Here is an 8,955-nt window from a genome sequence, read left to right as displayed (position 1 = left end):
CTGGTGGTTTTGGACCAGCAGTCAAATGTCTGGGGTCTGACAGCAGCCTGATGAGCCCTGGGCAGAGTTGTTCAAAACGTGATTAGCTTAATCATTTGATTAGTGAAAATCTCATTTCTCTGTTATAACCTGAGTGTTTGTATACCTTAAAATTGTCAAGTAGGAAGAGACTGACGAGTGTTATAGTTTCATGAAATTTTGTCAAGTTCATTTTACCAGAAATGATTTTATCAGAGTTACAAATTTGTTGTTAGTATGTGACTAGCCTAATCACCATTTGAACAGCTGGGACCTGGTGATTAGTTTTTAGACACAACTATTACCAGTGAAATATATATATATAAACCAATCATTGTATTTAAACTAGTGGAATTTTTAATCCAATTTGATTCGTTTCAGTTTCATGTTCATCTTTGTGTTAATATATAAAGTCATATCGAAGCAGCAATACATAGCTAATAAGATGGTTTTATTATAGATTTATGTACAGGTCATGCAACACTCACATTATAAAAATGTATGACCCCTATATGATGATATAAATAGAACTTTGTGTATATTTGACTTTTGGTTTTAAATTAAGTAATTTATGTCAGGGTGAAATTTTACTTAACATCATTAATTGTTTAAGTTATAATAACAGAAATATATTGGTCAAGTTATTGTTTTGATAAATGCGATACTGTAAACTTTAATTATATGCCCAAAGGAACAGAATGTTTTAATATCAAAATTATCCTCTGTTTATGGATTTTTAAAATTATAAAAAGTTTTTTCATGTATAACCTTTATCTTAAGATGGTTAAGTTTACCTTATTTAATTCTCTTTCATTATTGATTTATGATAATTGCTGTTTTGCGGTGAAAGTTTGGCTGGTTCTCATATAGCTTCAGTTGTTTACTGTTTTCTGTCTGGTTTTTTCTTTTTTTTTTGTGTTTATTGTTTACCAGTGCCAGCAAGAAAAACACCTTACTAATTAAAGACACCTTTTATGTAACTAATGTTGCAAGTAATTTACTTAACATATCCTGTTTACAGGGAGTACTGGTATTGAGTTCTGTAATTACCAGCTTTAATTTACCACCTTGTAAATACTGAAAAGTTGGAGTATATTTTACCAGGACATTATTCTTTCTTTGTTGGGAAATCTATTTTTACTCAGAAGTAGTTTTGATTCACAAAATGGAATATAAACATAATGTGACCAGGTATACTGAGGTATTTAAGTTTGTTCCTGGGTGTGAGTAACCTGTGTTAACCTGTGGAGAACATACTTCCTGGGATCAACACTGAAGATTGCATGCTTTCAAGTAAATTGTTTGTGTACATTTGTCTTTATTACATGCATTATCTTACTTCCTATTTGTTCAAATACAGGAAGATCTTGATTAGGACAAAATTAAGCTAGTACATCAAAGGTACACTGGCTGTCTTGATTATACACTGTTTACTTATGTACCATACCCTTGTCTTTTGCAGTTCAGTACATATACTGGTGAACACTTTATCACTGTCCTGCTATAAGCCCACGTGATCCTAGCTATTTTGAGTTTATTTGTTAGCCAATTGACATATTTCAGGATAAATAAGTATTTGTACATTTTAGCTGTAGAAATATTTGTCAATTTAGAAAGTTTTTTCACAAAAGATTTCTATCAAAAGTTATCAGCTTCAAGACATTCAACATGTATTCAAATGTGATATTACTTATGATTCTTGCCAAAATGTTGAATGCTTGTATGTCTATCTTGACCTGATTCAACCTAGCATATTTGTAGTCCTTGATAAATTGTAGAAAATGAACGTCTAAGATAAGGGGAGATAACTAGATTTGGGTTACTTAATGAAGGGGAGATAACCGGACATATGTACCCTAATGAAGAGGAGATATAAAGATTTGTGTAACCTTAATAAGGGGAGAAAATAAGATTTGTGTAACATTAAAAAGGGGGAAACTAGATTTTTGGATTTGAGTTACCTATAATGGAGGGGAGGTTACTAGATTTCTGTAACCTTACAAAGGGGAGGTAACTAGAAACTTGCATTACTATTCGCTCTGTTTATCATACATATATGATTAATATCCAAATCCACCCTAAGACAATTTTAAGTATGTAAAGAGGATGTACTCTTTTCCTGCATGTAGAATCTCTGATTTAGCTATGCCTAGTGACCTTGGTTATGACCCTTGTGTGATGTAGAAGTCAACTGGAGTATAACTGATACTGCTACAGTCTGTCTTTTGAGATAGACTAACATACAGTTACATAGCAGTGTACAAAAACAACAGATTCTGGCTGTAATTGTGATACATTTACCAACTTGGCATTTATGTCAGTCCGGAATTTTGTGTTGGCAGCTCTCCAGGTCTGGCTGTATATAGGTAAAAACTTACCATCAGGAGCTCCACAGCTTCCCGTGGTCAATATTTATGGCTTTCAACTGCATCTCCAGGCTAACTACATGTATAGGGCAATCAGTCAAAAATTGTCAATAAAACAAGTCCCCGAAATAAGTGAAGATGATGGGTTTCATAGCATGTACTAAAAATCTGTTCCATTTCAATACAATTGAAAATGAAAAAAAAACATTAGTGTTTTTACATTGACATAGAGACTAGTACAGTTTCAGTAGATAAAAACTTCTTTAAAAACCTCTCATGATGGACAAGACTTAGATTAAATCTTTCTGTACTCAAATGATTGTCGCAATTTGATTATGGATTCAAGAATGATAAAAGAAATATCCTGAAACTATCACTTTTTCAGCTCTATATATATATAACAGATTCCAAGACTGACAGTACATTGCTGTTAAATAAAGACCTCGGCATTATATAGAAGATTCCAGCATTTGTTTACAGCTCATCAGCAGCCAAACTGTCATGCTATCTATTCCTAGTACTGATTGCTGCCAACCTTTTTTTTGTGGCAAAAGATACACAGCTTCTCCGCTGTAAGATAGAGAAAAGCCCTGACTCATCTGCCTAAACTCCATGACATTATTGTGAGATGTCGATCCAGATAAAGCTATCATCTAGTGTTATGGAAAATTATATTTTGTGACAAAATTAAATTTTAATGATGAAAACTGATCACATTCTGCATGTAAATTACATCGCTTTAAGAGAAAGATGAAATTATGATAATAATTATAATTTTACCAGTATTCATTAGCAGTGTTACAATGTTGTCTAGGTGGGCAATACATACAGTATGTATGTCTGCGTCACAGCTACAAAATCACATTCTAATTTAACCTTGACCTGTATGTATGACCTTGTCTGCCTACAGTCTTGTGCTCGTCAGCTAGAGATGACGGAACAAGTATGAAAGTGTATGGAGAGGCAAGGCTGATTTCATTTACACAATGATCGTCAGAAAAACATATTGAATCTTGTACCAGTCAACCATACAAGTATACTTGCTACAGCTGCAAATACCTATTACTGTAGGGTAGGGAATCTACTCCATTACTGTAGGGTAGGGAATCTACTCCATTACTGTAGGGTAGGGAATCTACTCCATTACTGTAGGGTAGGGAATCTACTCCGTTACCATAGGGTAGGGAATCTACTCCATTACTGTAGGGTAGGGAATCTACTCCATTACTATAGGGTAGGGAATCTACTCCATTACTATAGGGTAGGGAATCTACTCCATTACTGTAGGGTAGGGAATCTACTCCGTTACTGTAGGGTAGGGAATCTACTCCATTACTGTAGGGTTGGGAATCTACTCCATTACTGTAGGGTAGGGAATCTACTCCATTACTGTAGGGTAGGGAATCTACTCCATTACTGTAGGGTAGGGAATCTACTCCGTTACCATAGGGTAGGGAATCTACTCCATTACTGTAGGGTAGGGAATCTACTCCATTACTGTAGGGTAGGGAATCTACTCTGTTACTGTAGGGTAGGGAATCTACTCCATTACTGTAGGGTAGGGAATCTACTCCGTTACTCTAGGGTAGGGAATCTACTCTGTTACCATAGGGTAGGGAATCTACTCCATTACTGTAGGGTAGGGAATCTACTCTGTTACTGTAGGGTAGGGAATCTACTCCATTACTATAGGGTAGGGAATCTACTCCATTACTGTAGGGTTGGGAATCTACTCCATTACTGTAGGGTAGGGAATCTACTCCATTACTGTAGGGTAGGGAATCTACTCCATTACTGTAGGGTAGGGAATCTACTCCATTACTATAGGGTAGGGAATCTACTCCATTACTGTAGGGTAGGGAATCTACTCCGTTACCATAGGGTAGGGAATCTACTCCATTACTGTAGGGTAGGGAATCTACTCCGTTACTGTAGGGTAGGGAATCTACTCCGTTACTGTAGGGTAGGGAATCTACTCCGTTACTGTAGGGTAGGGAATCTACTCTGTTACCATAGGGTAGGGAACGAGTAAATTGACTTATTGCAATTGCAGAATTGGTGCCTGTTAATGCTTGTTTTGTTTTGTTGATTACTTTGTTTAAGGAGCCTCATTTACATGTGTTACCTTTTAATCTGTTACCGTAGCAACATAGAGAATTTATTATCTTATTTGTAAATTTTAGTTCTATAATATTCCAGTGTACATATCCTATATCCAATATATAGTGACCTGTGTTTGATATGTTGTATCGTATTACACTTGTTATGCTTCATGATAAGGCAATATATGGACACACATTTCGTGAAACTGAATTCTAGGAAAACCATAGGTAGATGACAAATAGTCATACTACTATTTTATAATTACTATACATTTGTTCAAGTGGTTGTTTTATTTTGGTGGCACTGTTCGTTTAGTTGTTAATTGGTTTTGACTAAGCCGGGGGGTTACAGAAACATGTTTGAAAATTGTAATGGTACATATGAGGATGCTACATTTACCACATAAAGCACTTATAGTCAAAATTATCTCGACATACTTGGCATAAGGTGTACATTTCTGACATGTCATTTGTTAAGGATGGTGCACAGAGTGTGGAACTCTTCTGGAAATCAAAAGGAGACACATTTAGTAGTCTTACTTTATACATCCCTATTCTGTTCTGGATTAGTTTGTGTTTCTGTTAAGAAGTTTTTAAAAAATCATTTATCAGCCATGAAATGAACAAATGTATCCTAGTTATTATCATGGTATCTGTAAATATTTATGATATATGTATATATATTTGGTCATGTTGTAATGCAGTTGTTTCATATGATGTCGTTAACTCTTGACATCAGAAGACAATATATATATATATCATGTATCGGTCATAGTGTCATTTAGAATTGTGTACCATTCTAATTACAAGATGTACAAAAGTGTATGTGTATTGTTCTTGTGTTCATGTAATTATGTTATGCTCATCCTTCTAACTACAAAATATACATCGGAAGATAATACATGTCTAGTTCTTGCATTCATATATCAAATATACTGGTATGACTTATATACTATGACATACTGGTATGACTTATATACTATGACATACTGGTATGATGACTTATATACTATGACATACTGGTATGACTTATATACTATGACATACTGGTATGACTTATATACTATGACATTCTGGTATGACGTACTACATTTATATATCGTTCAGTGTATACTATATCCTTACTATATCATATCCGATTATACTGATAATTGTGGATGTTGTTGTTTACTGAGTCAGTTAAATGTTTGTATCTAATATTATCATACATGTCGTTCATGTGACTCTAACTTTAATTGACAAGGTCATGTAAATACTTAATGTACTTGTCTGCGTAGATACTACTCAACTCTGGGTAGACTACGGAGGCTGATGTCGACGCACGATTTACTCGGACATTTATGAGGAAAAAATCACTTGAGTGAGTGATAGAAGAAATTTTGAAGTTGAGCATTGGAAATGTTAATTTACTAGTAAAACTTACCTCATTTTACTGGTTTAATGTACATTTAATAGAAAATCATATAAGATTGGAATAAACTGCAACTCAGTTTACCTTTCAGATTTAAAATGAAAATACTGCACACCTTTATGCTATTTAACTCTTATAAAGAAGTCAAATGTCTTATGTTACAGTACAGTATGTCAAAAGGCTAGTATCTGCTGTCAGGGGGAGGTTTAAAGAAGTGCAATGGCTTCTTGAGGGCATGGAAGGAAACTCTTCATTCCAGAGAAATTTAAAAAGAAAAAAATTCTAAGAGCATTATTTGTAGAAATTTTCTTTCAAATTATTTCCATTTTTTTTTTATTTTTTTTTGTAATTAGTCCGAATGCCTGCCTGTTACACATATATTGGACTTATATATTATTAGGTATGTTTGTTGCAGATGGACAAACTCGAAATGCATGTTTATAAATAACACAGGCACTTTAGCCTCGTTGAACTACACTTAGTATACTTCCTAACGAGTGTATTATCTGTAATATATTTCTTTGTCATCACAATATTCATAATTTTGATATAAACTATATTTTTGTTGATATATTTATCACCTGTTTACCTGTACACATTGTGATTGTGACTTTATGATCTATAGTGCTAAATACTCTTTTTCCTTTGTGTAATTGTATTATATACATGTATTCGCAGCTAGCTTCTTTGAGCATGTTGTCTGCGTGTAAAAATGTCAGCTCTAAGTTGTATTAAAAATGTGTGTAAAAACATGTTGATATACTTCTGAAATCCCACTTTCTCAGAAGTAGGATTTTTGTTTTCTGGTTTTCATTTTAAGTTGGGTTTTAATTTTGACATAGATTTTAATTATATTTCATTATTACTTAGTATGTTGAGGTAAAATGTAGGGAGAGTAAAAACAGCCACACTTAAAATAAGATTTAAGTTGTTTATGAAGTGACATTCATTGACATTAAAAAGGAAATGTGAATTGTACACAATCAGAAACCTATAACGAGAAAGATGGGAATTTAGAAGTATTGTTTTTCAAGTTTGTTTAAATACGATTGTACATAAATCTTATTTTGCATGTGTCGGTTTGTATGTGTGTAGATGTTTTATTGATTATGCCGGCTATTGTCGTTTGAAATTACTGTCTACATTGATTCTTACCTTTGACCTTCTGAGCATTAGAATATTTATTTGAGATTAAACTTTCAACCCAGTTGCCGGTTACTTACCTTCAGATAAAACCTCATTGTACTGTATAAACAATTTGATACATGTTATATTGGGCATTGTATCATCAAACTTATGCCTGTGAAACATCTTTTTAGCATTCACATATCTGCTGGAATGTCATTTCATCGATATGTATATTACTGTATGGACAGTGTAACAGCTTGTGATGGTATTATCGGTATGATGTGACATTTTATTGTCTTGGACAAGAGAGAAAAAAAGAAAATAACAACATTGCCAAATATATGCACATTCCTGTATTATGCAAAAAGCAAAATTTTATTTTTATTTTTTTTCTATCTTAATTTTCAATATAAGATAGCATTGCCAATTTTTGCTCCCTTTTGGCAAATGTTTGCCAAACTACCACAGGGTGCCTTTAAACATGATCCACAAGCGTCAGAAAATCTATACAAATGCATTAAATTGGCAGTTAGAACTCATCTGTCTTTCCTTGGCTTAAGCAGTCAGGAGAATCCATTATCAAATAAACATTTACACATTCTACTCTGTAACTGGACTTCAAAGGACCTTGAAGTTAGTGAAATACGATACATTGCACTGTTGTACATGTTAGAAAATCTTCAGACATAGTAAATAGTAGCATTTTTCAGAATCTTTTTCAAAATTAGGGACATTGATATTTGATGTGTAATTTGAGATAAGATGAAGCAGGACATGTAAAAAGTAAAAAGAAAAATTAATAGATAATGAAAATGTTTTAATTGATTGTTGCATTACCTACAAACTCTGACAAATCTGTTGGCAGAGCTGGATGTGAAATAAAATGTTTCAGGAATTTTTAAAGATTTTCTGTTGCTACTAAAGTAAAATTTGTGTAAATACATAATTATCGTCATTTAAAGATAAGTAAGACAAGGGAAAGAATGCTATTTGATTTGAACATGCTTTGTGGTGGTGTGGATGACAGCAGTGTGAGGGTAATGCCCTCACACAGTGGTGTGGATGACAGCGGTGTAAGGGTAATGCCCTCACACAGTGGTGTGGATGACAGCAGTGTGAAAGTTTGAATGATATTAAATGACTTCTGGGCTTATCGATAGAAATGGAGTAAAACTCAATTAGTACGCCACTATACCATTCTGATTAAGATCGCTCATGGTTTCGTTTACTACCAGAAGATGTCGTGTGGTAACACATAGTAAACAAAGCCATGAACAGATAGTTTTAGTCAGATTGCCTTCTTTTAACAAAAAAGATAATTTTATAGAAATTCTGGAACTTCAATTTCGGCCATGCAAGTTTGGCAAATTTGATTTTTGTAAGCAGTGCATAATTTTAAGATATGTATGGTGGTTTTTAAGTATATGTAGTAAGGTTTTGTCCAGTTCTATCTGTCCAGTTGTGACAGGTACTAGATGAATTCTGATGATAATCAGATTAAGTGACATGTATAGGGCATTTTATAGTCTATAAATATTTACTTGTTACTTACCTCATTTCACTTTGTGTATCCCATGGTCCTTGCCTTGGAAGCCCTTAGCTCTAGCCAAATTACATTATTGCTCAAGACATAAAATTAAACATTTGAAAAGTTCAATGTTCAATAAATTGTCATCACTCTACGTACTCTTGTTGTTTGTTTATTTACATAACTTTTGACCTTGGTGAGTCTGTCGTTTGTTTATTTACATAACTTTTGACCTTGGTGAGTCTGTCATTGTTTGTTTATTAGTCTGCTGCCGTTTGAAAAACGGGGGGACTATAGGTTTACCCTCAGTCCGTCCGTCCGTCCGTCCGTCTGTCTGTCACGCAGTAGTTGTCCGGACAACTTCTTCTAAAGTACTACTCCAATTTTAATGAAACTTGGTAT

The sequence above is a fragment of the Pecten maximus genome, chromosome 9 (genome assembly GCF_902652985.1).
Source record: "Pecten maximus chromosome 9, xPecMax1.1, whole genome shotgun sequence".
Lineage (NCBI taxonomy): Eukaryota > Metazoa > Mollusca > Bivalvia > Pectinida > Pectinidae > Pecten > Pecten maximus.
Note: the sequence above shows the minus strand (reverse complement) of the source record.